The following is a 21,364-nucleotide window of genomic DNA, read 5'->3' as shown; positions in this document are numbered from 1 at the left end:
CCTCGTTCAATCTCGTTACCGGCAAGTCACTTTACTCGTACCGTAATGCATGATCCCGTGACCAGACACTTGGTCACTCTGAGCTCATAATGATGATGCATTACCGAGTGGGCCCAGTGATACCTCTCCGTCATACGGAGTGACAAATCCCAGTCTTGATCCGTGTCAACCCAACAGACACTTTCGGAGATACCCGTAGTCTACCTTTATAGTCACCCAGTTACGTTGTGACGTTTGGTATACCCAAAGCACTCCTACGGTATCCGGGAGTTACACGATCTCATGGTCTAAGGAAAAGATACTTGACATTGGAAAACTCTAGCAAACGAACTATACGATCTTATGCTATGTTTAGGATTGGGTCTTGTCCATCACATCATTCTCCTAATGATGTGATCTTGTTATCAATGACATCCAATGTCCATAGTCAGGAAACCATGACTATCTGTTGATCAACGAGCTAGTCAACTAGAGGCTTACAAGGGACATGTTGGTGTCTGTTACTCACACATGTATTACGATTTCCGGATAACACAATTATAGCATGAATAAAGACAATTATCATGAACAAGGAAATATAATAATAATGCTTTTATTATTGCCTCTAGGGCATATTTCCAACATACGGGTGCAACATGTCGTTAAGGAACATATATAATGAAAATAAAAATAGAGTAATGCAAAAATAGACAAAAGCTATGCATTGTTTATTAAAGAGGGCTGCGATCAAAGCAGAACGATACAAATAATGCGATAAGCAAAAGGTTGGACTATTTAACATGTCCGCTCCAGGGGCAAGCTGCGGAATAATATGCGAAACAGGTATACTGCTCGTGATAGAGACCACCTGGGAGTTCCGTAATGCGGCGTGGCTTGTCTGCTTCCCTGGTTCTTGCATCGTTTGTGCGGCAATTGAACTGCCGAACAGGCCTTCCGAAGTGTGGAGTCCTAAAAGTAAGGGAAAATTAAAAAATCGGCAGCCCTTGGTGCGGTTTAAGCCGTTTTTTTGGGCGTGCTGTGGTGGTGCCCCTCCCCCTGTACCCATGGTATCTCTAGAGTGTAGTTATGTACGCGAAGTACTGACGTCGCCTTTTTGCGAGGGTTGGGGTTGGGGCCGCATTGTTACGCCTGCTCGGATCGTGCTAGGCGGTCTTGTTGTAGGTTACTCCGGACGCGCTTGACGGTGTCCGGTCGTTTAGTGGCCGGACTGGAGAACTGTCTAGAGAGGCTGCTTTGTACTTCCGCTGCAAGGGCCGTCGTGTGCTCCTCCGTTCGGAGGGAGCATTCGGTGTTTCCATTGACCGTAATTACTCCTCGAGAGCCTGGCATCTTGAGCTTAAGGTATGTGTAGTGCGGTACCGCATTGAACTTGGCAAATGCGTTTCGCCCGAGCAGTGCGTGATAACCACTGCAGAACGGGACTATGTCGAAGATTAACTCCTCGCTTCGGAAATTATCCGGAGATCCGAAGACCACTTCAAGTGTGACTGAACCTGTACAGTTGGCCTCTACACCTGTTATTACGCCTTTAAAGGTCGTTTTGGTGGGCTTAATCCTCGAGGGATCTATGCCCTTTTTCCGCGCTGTATCCTGGTAGAGCAGGTTCAGGCTGCTGCCGCCGTCCATAAGGACTCTAGTGAGATGAAATCCGTCAATAATTGGGTCTAGAACCAATGCGACGAATCCGCCGTGACGGGTGCTAGTGGGATGGTCCCTTCGATCAAAGGTGATCGGACAGGAGGACCATGGGTTGAACTTTGGAGCGACTGGCTCTATCGCGTATACGTCCCTTAACGCGCGCTTCCGCTCCCTCTTGAGGATGTGGGTTGCGTATATCATGTTCACCATCCGCATTTGTGGGGGAAAACCCTTCTGTCCACTGTTGTTCGGCGGCCGGGGCTCCTCGTCGTCATCGCTATGCAGTCCCTTGTCTTCATTTTCGGCATTTAACTTGCCTGCCTGCTTGAACACCCAACAATCCCTGTTGGTGTGATTGGCCGGCTTTTCGGGGGTGCCATGTATCTGACATAAGCGGTCGAGTATTCGGTCCAAACTGGACGGGCCCCTAGGATTCCTTTTGAATGGCTTTTTCCACTGACCGGATTTAGAGCCTCTGAATCCGGCATTAACTGCCGTATCCTCAGTATTGTCGCCGTTAATGCGGTGCTTCTGCTTGTTGCGACGCGACCTGCCACTACTGTCCCTGGTATCCGAATTACCAGGGTTCTTGGTCATATTGTTGCTACGAGCGAGCCAGCTGTCTTCTCCCGCGCAAAAGCGGGTCATGAGTGTCGTGGGTGCTGCCATAGACTTCGGCTTTTCCTGTCCATGGTGCCGGGCAAGCCACTCGTCACGGATATTGTGCTTGAAGGCTGCTAAGGCCTCAGCGTCCGGACAGTCGACTATTTGATTTTTCTTTGTTAGGAACCGTGTCCAGAATTGCCTGGCCGATTCCTCTGGCTGCTGGATTACGTGACTTAGGTCATCGGCGTCTGGGGGTCGCACATAAGTGCCCTGGAAATTATCGAGGAATGCGACTTCTAGGTCTTCCCAACAACTGATTGATCATGTTGGCAAGCTGTTAAGCCAATGCTGAGCTGGTCCTTTAAGCTTGAGTGGGAGGTATTTGATGGCGTGGAAATCATCACCGCGGGCCATGTGGATATGAAGGAGATAATTCTCGATCCATACCGCAGGATCTGTTGTGCCATCATATGATTCGATGTTTACGGGTTTGAAACCCTCGGGGATTTGATGATCCATTATTTCGTCTGTGAAGCATAGTGGGTGTGCGGCACCTCTGTACTGGGCGATATCATGACGTAGCTCCAATGAGCTGTGTTCGGCCCTGCCGAATTTGTGGCCGGCGTGACGGTTACCGTCTCGAGCCATGGGGCGCCCACGCGGTCCGTAGATCGATCTTGTTTGTCTTGCCTTGTCCTCCAACATGTCTAGTAAGTCCGGCTCATATTCCCGTGCCTTGATACGGGGTGCGGCTTGAGTGGAGGGCCGAGAGGCCTCTCTGTCGCGGCCACGAGGTGGTCGGTCGGCCGCATCAAGTGCTTCCTCCTCTAATCGGGGTAGCAACCTGCGCTTTGGGTAGCTCTTGGAGGGGCGTTCGAGTTTATGCTCTTCGGCCGCAAGGACTTGAGTCCATCTGTCGACTAGCAAACCTTTATCAGCTTTAATTTGTTGTTGTTTTTTCTTGAGGCTTCTTGCCGTGGCCATAAGCCTGCGTTGAAAACGCTCTTGCTCGACGGGATCCTCTGGCACGACGAATTCGTCGTCGTCGAGGCTTGCCTCGTCTTCGGAGGGAGGCATATAATTATCGTCCTCGACCTCTCTGTCTGCCGCTCTCTCATGAGGGCTGGTTTCTCCATCCTCCTGTGCTAAATCTTGCTGGAGGGGGTTTTCTTCGGCGCTTTCCGGAGTATTATTATCTCCCATGCTGTAATCATCGTGTTTGTTTTGGCGGGATTTTGAGCGGCGCTGCTGGCGCCGGCGCTTAGGCTGTTTTTTGGAGGGGTCATCCTCCGCTGTTACATCGCCATCTCCTTCTTTTGGGGTGTTCACCATGTATATGTCGTATGACGAGGTGGCTTTTCAAGGCCTAATAGACGCTGATTCTTCATTGTCTCCTTCATCGGCGTCCATACCGTCGATGTCTTCGGAGTCGAAGTCGAGCCTGTCGGTTAGGTCGTGACAGTGGCTACAAAGTGGGTGGTGGGTGGGCTTTGAATTTCTTCATTGTCCGTACCCCATCCTTGCTGACCGTAGTCCGGCCAGGGCTCTCCTGATAAAGAGAGAGACTTTAGTGACTTCAGGATATCGCGAGAGGCGAGTGTTGAAAGATGTCCGCGACAGTGAACTCCATGATCGGCGCCCAATCGAATTCGATCGGCAGGGGCGCAGAGGGTTTGGAGTCCGGAGAGGAGTCCGGCTCCTTGGAGTCACGAGTCTCGCAGAGTACGGGGCTGGTGTTCGGCTCAATCGCCATTAGGGTCGCAGCCCCCGAGGTGGCGTCCAACCGCCCATCCTCGATCGGCGCAGTTGGCTTTGAATTAGGGATCGGAGCTGACGCAGGTGCGGCCTCCAAGGCACTGTTCGGCGGCAGAGCTAAATCATGCTCGTCGTGACAGAGCGGCGCGCTCGGCAGTGGCTCGAATCCGTCGAAGATCAAGTCTCCGCGGATGTCAGCCGTATAGTTTAAACTTCCAAATCTGACCTAACGGCCAGGGGCGTAGCTTTCGATCTGCTCCAGATGGCCAAGTGAATTGGCCCGCAGTGCGAAGCCGCCAAAGATGAAGATCTGTCCGGGGAGGAAGGTCTCACTCTGGACTGCATCGCCATTGATAATCGTAGGAGCCATCAAGCCTGACGGCGACGACACAGAGGAACTCTCAATGAAAGCACTAATGTCGGTGTCAAAATCGGCGGATCTCGGGTAGGGGGTCCCGAACTGTGCGTCTAGGCCGGATGGTAACATGAGGTGAGGGACACGAAGTTTTTACCCAGGTTCGGGCCCTCTCGATGGAGGTAAAACCCTACGTCCTGCTTGATTAATATTGATGATATGGGTAGCACAAGAGTAGATCTACCACGATATCGGAGAGGCTAAACCCTAGAAGCTAGCCTATGGTATGATTATTGATGTGTATGTTGTCCTACAGACTAAAACCCTCCGGTTTATATAGACACCGGATAGGGTTAGGGTTACATAGAGTCGGTTACAATGGTAAGTGATCTGCACATCCGTATCGCCAAGCTTGCCTTCCACGCCAAGGAAAGTCCCTCCCGGACACGGGACGGAGTCTTCAATCTTGTATCTTTATAATCCAGGAGTCCGGCTGAAGGTATAGTCCGGCTATCCGAACACCCCCTAATTCAGGACTCTCTCAGTGAGACCGAGATCACATCGATGAGACTGAATCGATTAGGGTTTGTGGCAGTGGCTATGTCAAGAGAAGTCGGTGGCGCCGGATAGAAAGTTTCGATGGGGCCGAGTTTGACTTTTTGGTTTGGGACATCGATACGTCTCCAACGTATCTATAATTTATGAAGTATTCATGCTATTATATTATCTGCTTTGGATGTTTATGAGCTTTACTAAACACTTTTATATTATTTTTGGGACTAACCTATTAACCGGAGGCCCAGTCCAAATTGTTGTTTTCTTGCCTGTTTCAGTATTTCGAAGAAAAGGAATACCAAATGGAGTCCAAACGGAATGAAACCTTCGGGAGAGTTATGTTTGGAACGGAAGCAATCCAGAAGACTTGGAGTAGACGTCGGGGAAGCTTCGAGGAAGCCACGAGGCAGGGAGGCGCGCCCTACCCCCCCTGGGCGCGCCCCCACCCTCGTGGGCCCCTCGTGGCTCCCCTGACCGACTTCTTTCACCTATATATGTCCATATACCCTAAAAACACCGGGGAGCATAATAGATCGGGAGTTTCGCCGCCAGAAGCCTCTGTAGCCACTGAAAACCAATCTAGACCCGTTCCGGCACCCTGCCGGAGGGGGGAATCCCTCTCCGGTGGCCATCTTCATCATCCTGGCGCTCTCCATGACGAGGAGGGAGTAGTTCACCCTCGGGGCTGAGGGTATGTACCAGTAGCTATGTGTTTGATCCCTCTCTCTCTCTCATGTTCTTGAGGTATTACGATCTTGATGTATCGTGAGCTTTGCTATTATAGTTGGATCTTATGATGTTTCTCCCCCTCTATTCTCTTGTGATGAATTGAGTTTTCCCTTTGAAGTTATCTTATCGGATTGAGTCTTTAAGGATTTGAGAACACTTGATGTATGTCTTGCACGTGCTTATCTGTGGGGACAATGGGATATCATGTGATCCACTTGATCTATTTTTTGGTGATCAACTTGCGAGTTCCGCGACCTCGTGAACTTATGCATAGGGGTTGGCACACGTTTTCGTCTTGACTCTCTGGTAGAAACTTTGGGGAACTCTTTGAAGTTCTTTGTGTTGGTTGAATAGATGAATGTGAGATTGTGTGATGCATATCGTATAATCATATCCATGGATACTTGAGGTGACACTGGAGTATCTACGTGACACTAGGGTTTTGGTTGATTTGTGTCTTAATGTGTTATTCTAGTATGAACTCTATGGTAGATCGAACGGAAAGAATAGCTTCGTGTTATTTTACTACGGACTCTTGAATAGATCGATCAGAAAGGATAACTTTGAGGTGGTTTCGTACCCTACCATAATCTTTTCGTTTATTCTTCGCTATTAGTGAATTTGGAGTGACTCTTTGTTTCATGTTGAGGGATAGTTATATGATCCAATTATGTTATTATTGTTGAGAGAACTTGCACTAGTGAAAGTATGAACCCTAGGCCTTGTTTCCTAGCATTGCAATACCGTTTGTGCTCACTTTTACCACTTTCTACCTTTATGTTTTTATATTTTCAGATTACAAAAACCATTATCTACTATCCATATTGCACTTGTATCACTATCTCTTCGCCGAACTAGTGCACCTATACAATTTACCATTGTATTGGATGTGTTGGGGTTGCTCGAGACTCTTTGTTATTTGGTTGCAGGGTTGCTCGAGAGATACCATCTTCATCCTACGCCTCCCATGGATTGATAAACCTTAGGTCATCCACTTGAGGGAAATTTGCTACTGTCCTACAAACCTCTACACTTGGAGGCCCAACAACTACAAGAAGAAGGTTGTGTAGTAGACATCAGACATATGTGGATATGGGAAAGTGGTTGAGGGTTTTGGAGCATATCACTAAGCATTTTGAGCAAGAAAGCCATTAAGCAACACATCATCCCCTTTTAATAGTATTGGCTTTCCTATGGACTCAATGTGATCTTGGATCGCTAAAAGTAAAATGTAGAGTCTTGAGCTTTTGAGATTGAGCCAATCATTTGTCCTTAGCATCTTGAAAAGGTTACATATTCTCTTGTCCACGCCACTCCATCTGTTGAACTTGTCTGAAATATACTAGATGAAAAACATTAGTCCAACAAGAGATATGTTGACATTAATTACCAAAACCACCCAGGGAGCACTTGTGCTTTCAATCTCTCCCTTTTTGTTAATTGATGACAACATACATCAAAGCTTTAGATAAAGATATAGAAGATAACAAGTAAAGTTTTGGAAAGACATGTAACATGCATAGGCTATCCCTACATGTATGCAATCATGTCAATATGAGATGTAAGAGCATGTGAATGCATAATCATGACAGAGCAAGCAATGTGTTACATGTATCTTGGCTATATGCATCAGAGCAAATGATATGAATGTATGAAGTGTAACTTCATGTTCATGATTCCTTCTTGCAAACAATATGTACATCAGCAAGAAATCATCATGCACATGAGTGTGATGCATATACTTACCTTGTGGTCTTGAGCTGGCTTAGGAAGAGATGAAACTGAGTAAACAAGGTTAGATAACACTGATACATCTACTAGACAGAGCAAACAAAATAAGCCACAAGAGTACCAAGACTGGGATGACATGTAGAGTGTGAGTACTGGGTACTCTTATTGGATATAGACATGTCCCCAAAGGTAAAAGATATGCAATGAATTTAAAGACTTCCTTCCCTAGCAGTCTTTCTCCCCCCGAATCTTGTATTTGATAATGGGAGAACATAGGGAAACAAAATCAGAGCAAAACAGATCATAAACATGAACATAACATGGACATGTCTTTCCCCTCTTAAAGACATGTGACTTCTCTCCTCTTGAATTCCAAGCATCTGGGGCCTTTGATGTGATTACTTCTCTCTCCCTTTTTCTCTCTCTCTCCCCCTTTTGAAGAGAATAAGCTTTGATGTGATCCCTCTCTCCCCCTTTGACATCAATTTCCAAGAAGAAATCTTATGGAGTGTGAGTCAAAATAGGTTTGGTCCTTGAGTCACAGAGCAAAACAGCATATAGATTGTGATGCTGGTAGAGGACAAGAATCATCGAGTGGAGCTGGAACAAAAATGCAGGAACAAGTGGCAAATTGTCTTTTTTGCAGTGAAATCGGTGGCACTGAGTTGTGTTCTTCGGTTGCACCGAAAGGATTCGGTTGGACCGAAAGTAGCAAACCGGGTGTCCAAGTTCAGCACAGAAAAAGAGCAATAGTCACCTCAGCTCACTAGGCAAATAAGATCTCACAAAGATTTGCAAGGAATTAACTGAAGGATTTGCAATGAATTGGATGCAAGAGATGCAGAACAAAACAGAGAAAAGAAAATCTAGATGAAGTTTTTTTTGTTTGTTAAAGGAAGGGGAATAAATATGCAAGGGACAAATGCAAAGAACAAATGCAAAGACTCGGAGAAACACTAGAGAACTTCATCTAGAATTGAGCGGTGACAAAGTCACCTATGTTAGAGTATATTGACTGAGGAGTCAAGTGAGAACACTTGATCATAGGTCATACTCATCGTTTAAGCTCAAAATGGGGTTACCATTTTTCGTTTAAGCTTTTGATGTATTCGCATCTTGTTGGATTGCTTTGACTCATGACTTGGAGTAAAGCTTCTCTAAGATGGAATAGCATACCTTGGGTGGTGGTGTTGAACTTGATCATGTAGTTGAACTTGCGTGGGGTGCTCAAGGTTGATGTAGTGCATCAATGGTTGGGAGCACCACTTGGAGTTGAGTTCATCTACCTACATGGGTTAGTCTTGCAAGGAAGAGCACTTGTGTATCCAAAATGACAATCATGAAATTTGATACCAAATGAAATTTGATATGTAGAATTTGTCAAAGGATATGTTGAGGGGTTTCATGCTTCCTTGTCTTCAACCACCATTGTGTAGAGACTTGGTGATGTAGAGATTGCTCAAGATGTGGGTGAGTTGCAATCTCATGGATTTAGATTCATCCAAGTACCTACAAGGGTTAGATAGCATGCAAGGGTACAAATGTATCCAAGACATATGATCATCATCATAAGAGAAGAAGTCAAGGATTAGACAAAGGCTTATGCCTTGCATGTATCCAAATGGAGTTCCTACTCCAAGTTTGAAGCATCAATGATGTTCAATTCACCTCTCAAACGGCAAAAGCCTTTCTCATCAAGCGGTTTGGTGAATATATCCGCCAATTGCTTATCGGTACGAACATGCTTAAGATCAATGTCCCCTTTAGCAACATGATCTCGAATGAAATGATGACGAACTTCAATATGCTTAGTTCGAGAATATTGCACGGGATTGTGAGCAATATTAATAGCACTCTCATTGTCACAAAGCAATGGAACATGTTTCACATAGATCACATAATCCTTAAGAGTTTGGGTCATCCAAAGTAATTGAGCACAACATGAACCGGCGGCAATGTACTCCGCTTCGGCTGTGGATAAGGATACCGAGTTTTGTTTCTTGGAGGACCAAGACACGAGAGATCTACCAAGAAATTGACAAGTGCCCGAAGTGGAATTTCTATCAACCTTGTCTCCGGCATAATCCGAATCGGAGTAGCCAACAAGATCAAAAGAAGACCTCTTAGGATACCAAATGCCAAAATTTGGTGTATGTATTAGGTATTTCACTATTCTTTTCACAGCCTTAAGATGACATTCTTTAGGGGCCGCTTGATATCGTGCACACATGCACACACTTAGCATAATATCGTGACGGGAGGCACATAGATATAACAATGAACCAATCATGGAGCGATAAACCTTTTGGTCAACCGGTTTGCCATCCTTGGTCAGGTCAAGATGTCCACTAGTAGGCATGGGGTTTTTCATACCTTTGCTTTCTTGCAAGTTGAACTTCTTGAATAAGTCCTTGGTATACTTTGTTTGGGAAACAAAGGTACCCTCCTTAGTTTGCTTGATTTGCAAACCAAGGAAGAACTTGAGTTCACTCATCATAAACATCTCAAACTTCTCCGGCATTAGCTTTCCAAACTTTTCACTAAAATTAGGGTTAGTCGAACCAAATATGGTATCATCAACATAAATTTGGCATACAAATAATTCACCATTAACCCTTTTAGTAAAAAGAGTAGAATCTATGTTTCCAATCTCAAAACTTTTTTCAATAAGGAACTTGGTCAAGCATTTATACCATGCTCTAGGAGCTTGTTTAAGACCATAAAGAGCTTTGTGAAGTTTGTAAACATGGTCAGGTTTCTTAGGATTGACAAAGCCGGGAGGTTGTTTAACATAAACTTCCTCCTCAATTTCACCATTTAGAAAAGCACTTTTAATATCCATTTGGTACAAGGTGATATTATGGTGATTAGCATAGGCAAGTAAGATGCGGATGGACTCAAGTCTAGCAACGGGGGCATATGTCTCACCGTAGTCCATACCTTCGACTTGAGTGTAGCCTTGGGCGACGAGACGTGCTTTGTTGCGGACGACTTGACCATCTTCGTCTTGCTTGTTGTGAAACACCCATTTGGTACCAATGATGTTGTGGTTGTTGTCGGGCTTCTCGACCAATGTCCACACTTGATTTCTCTCAAAGTTGTGTAGCTCTTCATGCATAGCATTTATCCAATCCGGATCTTCCAATGCTTCTTCAACCTTCATAGGTTCAATGCTAGAGATGAATGGATAATGTTCACAAAAATTAGCCAAACGAGTTTTAGAGCGAGTGATTCTCCCGGTTTGGATATCATTGAAGATTTGTTCGACGGGATGGTCTCTTGAAACTCTTGCTCGAACTCGTGGGAGCTTTTGTTTGGGTCGGGGTGGAGCATCTTCTTCATTATCTTGTTCTTCTTCTTGGCCTTCTTCATTGTTGACGTTGATGTTCTCTCGTCGTGGTGGAGAAGGAGGTTGATGAGGTTCATCTTGGTGTACTTCCTCGTTTTCTTCATCTTGGCATGTCCCACTTGTGGATGCTTCCATGTCAGCTCTTGGTTCACCTTGTCGTGAGGTAGAAGCTTCCACTTGGATGGACGAGGTACTCTCCTTCACCTCCGTTGGATGAATCTTGCCAATAGACAAGTCTTGGATTGCTTCTGAAGGGTCTTTGTCTCCTACATCAATTGGCAGTTGCTCTACTTGCGAGCTGTTAGATTCATCAAACTTCACATCTATCGTCTCTTCAACCTTTCGGGTGAAATTGCTGTAGACAACGTAAGTGTGAGAGTTTGAGCCATAACCGAGTAAGAAACCCTCATGAGATTTAGGAGCAAATTTAGAATGGCGATGCTTATCAAGAATGTAACACTTTGAGCCAAACACTCAAAAGTATCCAACTTGGGGTTTGTTACCGGTGAGAAGCTCGTATGCCGTTTTGCTGAGTAGCTTGTGAAGATACAAGCGATTTGTTGCATGACAGGTTGTCTCAACCGCTTCCGCCCAAAAGTGTTTTGGCGTCTTGTACTCATCAAGCATCGTTCTCGCCATCTCAATAAGAGTTCGGTTCTTCCTCTCAACAACTCCATTTTGCTGAGGCGTGTACGTAGCCGAGAACTCGTGTGAAATCCCTTCTTCGTCAAAAAAGGTATCCACATTTGCGTTCTTGAACTCCATTCCGTTGTCGCTGCGAACCTTCTTGATCTTCACTTCAAATTGATTTTGGGCCTTCCTAGCGAAGTTCTTGAAGATCTTTTGGACCTGCGGTTTATCATCGAGAAAGAACACCCACGTAAATCTCGAAAAAGCATCGACTATAACTAGACCAAATGAGTTTCCACAGACTTTTGTAGGCATTGGGACCAAAGAGATCCATGTGAAGTAGCTCGAGCGGTCTTCTCATGGTCATGATGTTCTTCACGGGGTGGCTTCTTCCAACTTGTTTTCCTGCTTGACAAGCACTACAAAGTCTATCCTTGTCAAATAAGCTTATCAAGATTTCGCATGCCCACATGACCTAACCTTCTATGCCACAACCAACCTTTCAAAGATTTAGCAATTAAGCAAGTTCTAGGTTGAGCCTTTCTAGTGAAATCAACAATATATAAATCACCTCTACATGTACCGGTAAAGACCATTTTATGATTATCTCTACGAAACACTTGGCAATCTACTTCAGTAAATAGGACATTGAAACCAAAGTCAGCAAGTCTAGATACGAAAAGTAAATTGTAGCCAAGAGATTTAACGAGCATAACATTTTGTATAGAGCTATCATGTGAGATGGCCACCTTACCAAGGCCAACCACCTTACCCTTTGAGTTATCACCAAAAGTGACGTACTTCCGAGGGCCGTCGTTTTCAGCAAGCTCACGAAACATATCCTTGTCTCCGGTCATGTGATCGGTACACCCACTATCAAGAACCCATTCCTTTCCTCCAGCCATGTAGCCGCGAAGATTTGCCATAAGACCAAAGTGTCTCATAGACTCGTCGAGATCAAAGTCACTATCATCATCCTCATCATAGTACCCATGTTCAACATCGTCTTGTGATGGATCAATTTCTAGAGAGGGCAATTCATTAGATAAATGGTCATCACAATAGTCATCTTTATGAATTCTAATGGCTTCGGAGATGATATTGCTAATGATTCCAACATCTCCTTTGGCACGCGTAAGATTAGTAAGCTCAAATAGACAATCACCAAATTTGGGATCATTGGAACTCATCTTACTCAAGGCAATAGACTTATGAAGGATCTCATCTAAGTTTTTCAAGGAATAGTTTGGAAATCGTTCCTCAAGAAATCTCCATATGGTGTAAGCACAATCAAGAGCAGGCAAGCTAGCAAACAAGTTTCTATGCAATCCTCTAGTGATTAAATTGACAGTTCTAAGATTACGGATCATGTCAATAGACTCATCAAGGGTAGGATGAAAAGGATCAACATGAGGTGCACAAGGGCTAGTAATATACTTGTTCAAATGATATTCATTGAAAATCTCAAGCATCTCAATTTTCCACTCATGAAAAAACTCTCCATCAAGTATAGGCACTCTACGTCTAAGACTCCCCAACGTAGACTCATCCATCTTCCTCCAAAGGTGTTTAAACCAAAGCAAAGGAGACCAATGCTCTGATACCAATTGAAAGGATCAAGAAGAGGTGTCTAGAGGGGGTGAATAGACTCTTAACAAGAAAAAGTTGCAGTTTTTATTTTCTTCAAGTTAAGGTGGAGTTTTAACACAAGTTTAAACATTCACAATACATATCAAGCAAGCATGACAAGAGTATATGAGCAGCGGAAAGTAAAGCATGCAATTTGCAAGAATGTACAGAGATGGGATTGGAGTGTGCAAACGCAAATGGAGGCACTGAGATTTTTGGCGTGGTTCCGATAGGTGGTGCTATCGTACATCCACGTTGATGGAGACTTCAACCCACAAAGGGTAACTGTTGCGCGAGTCCACGGAGGGCTCCATCCACGAAGGGTCCACAAAGAAGCAACCTTGTCTATCCCACCATGGCCATCGCCCACGAAGGACTTGCCTCACTAGGGTAGATCTTCATGAAGTAGGCGATCTCCTTGCCCGTACAAAATTCTTGGTTAAACTCCACAATCTTGACGGAGGCTCCCAAGTGACACCTAACCAATCTAGGAGACACCACTCTCCAAAAGGTAATAGACGGTGTGTTGATGATGAACTCATTGCTCTTGTGCTTCAAATGATAGTCTCCCCAACACTCAACTCTCTCTCATAGATTTGGATTTGGTGGAAAGATGATTTGAGTGGAAAGCAAGTTGGAGAAGGTTAGAGATCAAGATTTATGTGGTTGGAGGGATTATCTTGACCTCAACACATGAGTAGGTGGTTCTCTCTCAGAAAATGTATGCTGGAAGTGTACACATGTTCTGATGGCTCTCCTGATGAATGAAGAGTGGGTGGAGGGGTATTTATAGCCTTCACACAAAATCTAACAGTTACACACAAATCACCAAACTCGGTGGGACCGAATCAGAAAACTCGGTCGGACCGATTTGGTTCATAATGTGACTATTAGGTATTTCGGTGGGAACGACATGATCAACTCGGTGGGACCGATGTGCTAGGGTTAGGGTAAAACCTCATCTTGGTTCGACCAATTACACAAACTCGGTGGGACCGATTTTTGTAATAAGCGAAACAGAGAGTTGGTTAAGCAAACTCAGTGAGACCGATTGCATATCACGGTGAGACCAAAATTATTGTAATAGGCGACAGAGAGTTTGCAAGCCCATCTCGGTGAGACCGAGATCCCATCAATGAGACCGAATCGATTAGGGTTTGTGGCAGTGGCTATGTCAAGACAACTCGGTGGCGCCAAATAGAAAGTTTCGGTGGGGCCGAGTTTGACTTTTTGGTTTGGGACATATGTGGATATGGGAAAGTGGTTGAGGGTTTTGGAGCATATCACTAAGCATTTTGAGCAAGCAAGCCATTAAGCAACACCTCATCCCCTTTTAATAGTATTGGATTTCTTATGGACTCAATGTGATCTTGGATCACTAAAAGTAAAATGTAGACTCTTGAGCTTTTGAGCTTAAGCAAATCCTTTGTCCTTAGCATCTTGAAAAGGTTCCATATCCTCTTGTCCACGCCACTCCATTTGTTGAACTTGTCTGAAATATACTAGATGAAAAACATTAGTCCAACAAGAGATATGTTGACATTAATTACCAAAACCACTCAGGGAGCACTTGTGCTTTCACTATCCAAGGTAACTATTTTGAAACCATTGTCTACGAATATAATTCTGAAGTTCAATAACCTAAGTGAATTTTGTATGAATTGAATGCTATTGTGTGAGTCCCCGCAGAAAAAAGAGCATCCGTGTCATTAAATTCCTTGTCGAGAGGATCAATTAGCATCTAGAGAAAACCTTCGAGTCGTGTAAATTCTGCAACTAGTTGTGCAGGTAGACTTGTATTTTCCATGACTGTAGAAGCATGCGGGCAAGTAAACATAGTAGTTATGTGAAAGTGTTGTCTGTTTCATGTGCATGTTTGATCTAGAAGTTCAAATTTTAATTTGAGATTTCTTGACAAGATATAATAAATACTATTCCATTGTGTAGATAGAGAAGTTCAATATAAAGATGATGGTTCAGTTCAGGAAAATATATGTTTCCCAAAATAAGTTCAGCGATTATTCAGTGCTTGATGTTCAGGGATGGTTTGATGCTTGATGTTCGGGGGTGTCCAGAACTACACTCGGTAGCACATATACGGTGGCTCAAGTTGGTTCCTGTCATTGTCAGTTCGTGTATGAGTTTGTTGTTTCTCTGAAGTACAAGTAAATTTATTGTCATTGCTAAAAATGCAGGCGCTCGCCGCCCCCATCTCTGACCAGATCCATCCTGGCTCCCCTGGTAGCCAACACGGCTTGTGCGCTGGTGTTAGTGTGCGTGGGCAGCAAATTCAACTACCAATCCACACCAAAGTTCATGTATGTTGCCTGTTTCCCACACATTCCTAGGAAAATATACTTCTTAGCATGCGGTTGTCCTATGATTGGAAAAGCTGGCAGCAGCACACGCCTGTTCCTACATGGATCTATGAACTATGATCGATCTAACTAACTTGTTCTAGTGTTGTATATATAAACACTGAATCTTAGATGTGGACAGTATCATTGTTGGTAATCAATGTCGTTGTGGCATTTTTACTCGTGAAAACTCTGGATGTTAGATAGCATCAATTTTAGGGATCAAAGATGATGTGGTGCCCATGTAGCATTTTCTTTAACTTGCGAGACTTTAATTGCTAGGATCACCGTGCTGCACATGGGCTGCCATCTCTGGTTTTCGTTTTCCTTAACACTCGGTGAGGGAAATGATTGTTCAACTTCAAATCTGTTTGGACTGATGTTCAAGTTCTTTCGTATAGAAGGTTCAGAAAGTTTTGTTCCTGAAAAAGCACATATTTGAAGTACACCATTGTTATGTATTTCTGAATTTTCCTCGTGTAGCAGTTCAACATGTAGTATGCCATCAATTCATAATGAAAAGGAAGGAAACAATTCAATAATTGTGTGTTTAAAACATAACAGAAACTTCCATAGTAGTTTGATGGAATAAATCGCATCAGTTCTGACCTGGATTCGTTCTTGCCTACAATGCATTGAAAAATAATTATGTGTTAGCTAGATCAGTACTAGTGCTCACCAGTACGACAAGTAGCAGTACTTATCAGTACGACTTACACAATACTATTACTGATCAGTACTATTCTTAATGTTAAAAGTAACATCCATATAGGGAAAAATGCTTGTATTCTAACACACAATTTTTTGGAAAAAAGAGCACTAGTACTGATGAGTCGTACTGACAAGGATGCCATCTACAATTCTGAAATTATTGTTGAGTCATACTAGTACTATTACTGATGAAAATGGGAAGCAAGTGTCGCATGAATCCTCAATTGAATGGGAAGCAAGGTGATCCTCGCTCCTTCAACTCCACTTCGCCGGTGCCACAGTCTGTGGGAGTAGGGGCGGCGTGCCCGTCAACAAACAAGAACATAAGGTATGTGCTTGGAAAACTTAAAATTATGTACACATTTGGACAACAGAAGTTGTAGCTTCTTTCAATGTTCAAAATGAAAGATATTCAGTTCAACTTGTTCTAGCAAAACATGTGTGGGACCTTGGCAGCATGTCGACACACTATCTAGTGCAGAAAAAATGTTCAGCGTAGTTCAGCGCGCCGCCGCCTACCCCTGCCTCCGAGCATCGCTGGTCTATGAGTTCAACATGTATAGCCCTATAAGTTCATAGAAAAATAGAAAACAAGATAAACAAAAAATACTGAAACACAAAAAACCCATGGAATTCATAGGGAAAAGATAACAAGTTCTAAGGAAATAAATGTAGAAGTTCATATTTCAAAACAAATGAAGTATCTGGGAAGTAAAAATGAAGTATTTCAAAGTACAGAAATCTTTTTAGGTTTCTTTGGGAACTTCTAATGTTACTAAACATGAACTTGCTTGGTTACACAAATATGAAACTGATTGTGCAAGTCACTTAGAATGTGTTTGTACTTGTTATGGAAACTCATGACTTGTTATGATTAAATGCAGGGAGCAATTGGCGCCGAATGGGCCCCTAGGAGCTAGTCCAACCCGCTCGCAGACTGGAGGGCATGCCGGTTTATTTCCAACGAAATCCTATGTACAATCAGTCTGTTCGTTTGATAAATAAAGGAGACAACATAGAAGTTATGGTTGAAGCAAGTCCCTACGTCCAGTTATGTCCGATTTTTGTGATAGTATTTAAAAAATGAGGCATATATTGTATAAACTTTTCTGGACTTGTGCCCAGGCTGCTTCTGAACAACTCCAATGCTTTATTGGCCTCAGTACTACTGTTTGGTACCATTAGGTACCAAACTTTGAACTAAGAACTCTATGAACTCCTGGACATGTTCATAAAGTATTCCTGGACTAAGAACTCGATGAACTCCTAGACCTGTTCATAAAGTATTGTTGGATAACTCTTGGTAGTTCTAGCATTATAGTGTGTGTTTTGAACTAAGAGATATACTCTCTAGCATTATAGTGTGTGTTTTGAACTAAGAGATATACTCTATGAACTTTCTGTACTTTCTGGACTTGAAGCATTTTGTTCTCATATATAAAATCAAGTGCATATACAAAATCTTGAACAAAATGCTCTATGGACTCTTGGACTGCATTGTTGGAGAACTGTTGTTTGGTACCTAATGGAATTTGCACATCAAGCATTTTGTTCTCAGTTTTTTTGGTGAAAGTTTGCTTCCTATTGCATAGCTATTGCAGTATACCTTCTATGCATGGCAATGTAAACATACAAAATGTATATGCTACTCCTGGAAGGGCTGCTGTAGTGGACAATTTTCTACCATGACAATTTTCATGAAAGGGCTGTTGTAGTGAACATGGTGCCAACTTGTTGCTAGTTATATTGAAAGTCCACCTTGCAAAACAACATCAGTTCTCTCATTAACATGCGTCGATTCAAGGGGTTGCAAAGTAAAAAAGCAATGTATACACACACCCCATAACAATGTTTCCTTCTATAAAAAATATTTAAATAGTATTGCAAGGCATTGCACCGGTTCAATATAGTCAGAAAAAAAACCTAATAGTTCAACCGAGGCCATTGGGAGGTTCAATGAATACAATATGACGGTTAGAAAAAAGAAAGCATGTTTTATAAAAAAAATGCTTTGGTCCGTGAAAACATGGTCTGTACAAATCCATGTAGAGATCAGTTTGGGTACTCTATTTTTGAAACGAAAAAAAACACGAACGGTCTCACCGTATTCAAAATACTCTATGAAAAATAGCTCAGTACAAACAAACATATAAATCAGTACGAGTACTCTATTTTTTAGACGGAAAAACAACAAAAATATGTCTTGCCGTATCCAAAATTACTCTTAAGCAGCTGCAAATTTGAGAAAATGTTCAACATGACTAAGTTCCGCGTTTTCGATAGCTTTCCAACGGTATATTATTTGCCCCATTTCGACAAACTTAAAAAAAATCGTGTTCGAAATCAAATTTGACCGTATTTGAATTTGTATTAAAATCGTAAGGAATTAGAAAAAACTTCTCATATGAAATAGTTGCGCATTTTCCATAGCTTTCCAGCGTCGTATCATTTACATCAATCCGACAAACCGTTTGCAAAAAAATTGCAAAAATACAATTCATCTAGAATTCACCATTTTTAAATTACTTTTAAATCATATAAAATCTGAAAACATTAGATATATGGAAGAAGCGGGTTTTCACCAGCTTTCCAACGCCATCTTATTTGCTCAATTCCGACAAACCGTTTGAAAACTAAGTCCAAAATACGGTTCGCATTTTCGGTTTTGAAAAAAAATGATTTTTTCAAAACTGCTCTTAAACCATTGATTTTACAAAAACATTCAACATACTTGTAATGTAGATGTTAAGAGCTTTCCAACGATATATTACATGCCCCGTTCCGACGAAAATAAATTGCAAAATCTTTTTGGAACTAAAGAAGACGATTTTCAACGAAAATGAAAGTATCAGTTCAGACGCTCGAATTCATGAGTTCAACCGCTCGAATTCAACAATTCAACAATAGTAACCGAATAATATTCTGTTACGCGAAACAGAATAGCCCAGATGTGGAGGCCTCCACATCAAATCTAAGGGCCCCTCTCTCTCGCATAGCTCCACACTCTCCCGGTCTAATTGACTTAAGTGTTCAGGCTCCTAACTAGACGGGCTCTAATCTCGGTCTATTTTGTCTAATAGAATTAGACTCCTAATTAGACGAGAAGCATCGCTAGGTTTTCTCGCGGTTCTTCTCCCTGGACGTTGAAACTCTATCGGACTACTAACGACTTTTCTGCCACGGCATCCCTGATGGGTGGGTCATCCATGTCATAATTGTGATTAGTTCCAGTCCAAACGGTAAATAGTACAAGTCGGTAATTATTTGCGAAAATTAACCCCAAAGTGGTAGTTCTTTTATCACCAGTCACAAAGCGTGGTGGTTTTTGGCAAACCTAGCTGCAAAAGTGCTAGTTTGTGGCTATATACTCCCCCTCGTGGGATTACTCCTTCATGCAGATGGCTCCTCTCATAGAGATGAGGAGCTTCTCTTGAGGAAATGACTCCATAGGAGTAGCAAGACCTTCAATTGTGGGAAAGATTCCTTCATGAAATTCAAGCCATCTTTTCTTTGACGGGATGGAATTCAAGCCATCTTTGTCTTAGGACTTGATGAAGAACTCTATCTTGTTTCATCTCCCTCCTTGTATGATTTTGGATCAAGGATCTATCCATATGTATCTTTTATTGCATGTACATGCGTTGATTTGTGCTAGTTGTCTTCAAGTTTCCTTTCGTGTTCTTCCTCCAATCCACCTACAATCTGTAAAGATTGGACACAAACAGTACTTCAATGACTCCGATCATGTACAAATAGATGCATGGGAAAGAGCCCATCTTCACCGGGAAGTGAGAGCATCTCCAGCCGCGCCCCAACAGGCCCTTTCCAGACGATTTTTTAGCGCCGGCGCTCAAAAATTGGCCCAGTCACGTCCTCAGGTGGCCGTTTTTCGCCGGTTTGAGCCGAAACTGGCGCTGGTGGACCCAGACCGAACCCGGCGCGCTGGGAAGCGCCCGGGGGCGCCGGTATAATGCCCTCGATGTGGCTATATCTCCCACGCGTCGAAGCACGACTTAGAGGCATAACCGCATTGAAATCAATGTCGCAAGTGAGGTAATCTTCACACAACCCATGTAATAAAATAGGGGAAGAAGTTACATAGTTGGCTTACAATCGCCACTTCACACAATTATATGAATAAAGCATTACATCATCCAAATACAATCAAGGTCCGACTATGGAACCAAAATAAAAGAAGAACCCCAAATGCAACAAGGTCCCCGATCAACCCCAACTAGGCTCCACTACTGATCAACTAGAACGAAACACCACAAAGGACAAGATCTTCATCAAGCTCCTCCTGAGCTTGGTTGCGTCAACTGCACGGTCTCATCGGCACCTGCAAGCTGGTTTTGGAAGTATCTGTGAGCCACGGGGACTCAGCAATCTCGCACCCTCGCGATCAAGACTATTTAAGCTTATGGGTAAGGTAAAAGGTATGAGGTGGAGCTGCAGCAAGCGACTAGCATATATGGTGGCTAACATACGCAAATGAGAGCGAGAAGAGAAGGCAAAGCACGGTCGAGAAACTATGATCAAGAAGTGATCCTAGAACAACCTACGTCAAGCATAACTCCAACACCGTGTTCACTTCCCGGACACCGCCGGAAAGAGACCATCACGGTAACACACGCGGTTGATGTATTTTAATTAAGGTCAACTTCAGGTTTTCTACAACCGGACATTAACAAATTCCCATCTGCCCATAACCGCAGGCACGGCTTTCGAAAGTTCAAATCCCTGCAGGGGTGTCCCAACTTAGCCCATGACAAGCTCTCACGGTCAACGAAGGAATAGACCTTCTAGCGGGAAGACCCGATCAGACTCGGAATCCCGGTTACAAGACATTTCGACAATGGTGAAACAAGACCAGCAAAGCCACCCAGATGTGCCGACAAATCCCGATAGGAGCTGCACATATCTCGTTCTCAGGGCACACCGGATGAGCAAGACGTCGGGTAAGCCAGCCCAGAGTTGCCCCTGGTAGCCTCGGACATCGCTCAGTTGGACCAACACTTAGAGAAGCACTGGGCCGGGGGGTTAAAATAAGATGACCCTTGAGCCGGCCGACTCAAGGGAAAGAAAAGGCTAGGTGGCAAATGGTAAAACCAATGTTGGGCCTTGCTGGAGGAGTTTTATTCAAGGCGAATTGTCAAGGGGTTCCCATTATAACCCAACCGCGTAAGGAACGCAAAATCCGGGAACATAACACCGATATGACGGAAACTAGGGCGGCAAGAGTGGAACAAAACATATATATAGATGCATTAATTAAATAAGATATATTGTGATATCCCAACAAGTAAACATGTTCCAACC

General features: G+C 43.5%; 1 long non-coding RNA gene across 2 annotated transcripts in view; it reads left to right on the top strand.

Annotated features, from left to right (window-relative positions):
• Positions 1 to 17,470, top strand: part of LOC125508437 (uncharacterized) — a 33,185-nt gene extending 15,715 nt beyond the window's left edge. The window contains exons 2-4 of one of the 2 annotated variants that reach the window (XR_007283468.2): positions 14,925 to 15,086; positions 15,173 to 16,373; positions 16,930 to 17,470. This is a non-coding gene — a long non-coding RNA (uncharacterized LOC125508437). The remainder of the gene's footprint in view (positions 1 to 14,924; positions 15,087 to 15,172; positions 16,374 to 16,929) is intronic. The other variant, XR_015604506.1, reaches the window with a different exon arrangement.
• Positions 17,471 to 21,364: the final 3,894 nt, after the last annotated feature.

This window comes from Triticum urartu, chromosome 5A (assembly GCF_056163025.1).
Source record: "Triticum urartu cultivar PI428250 chromosome 5A, HENAU_Tu73, whole genome shotgun sequence".
Lineage (NCBI taxonomy): Eukaryota > Viridiplantae > Streptophyta > Magnoliopsida > Poales > Poaceae > Triticum > Triticum urartu.
This window is presented reverse-complemented; position numbering and strand designations above follow the sequence as displayed.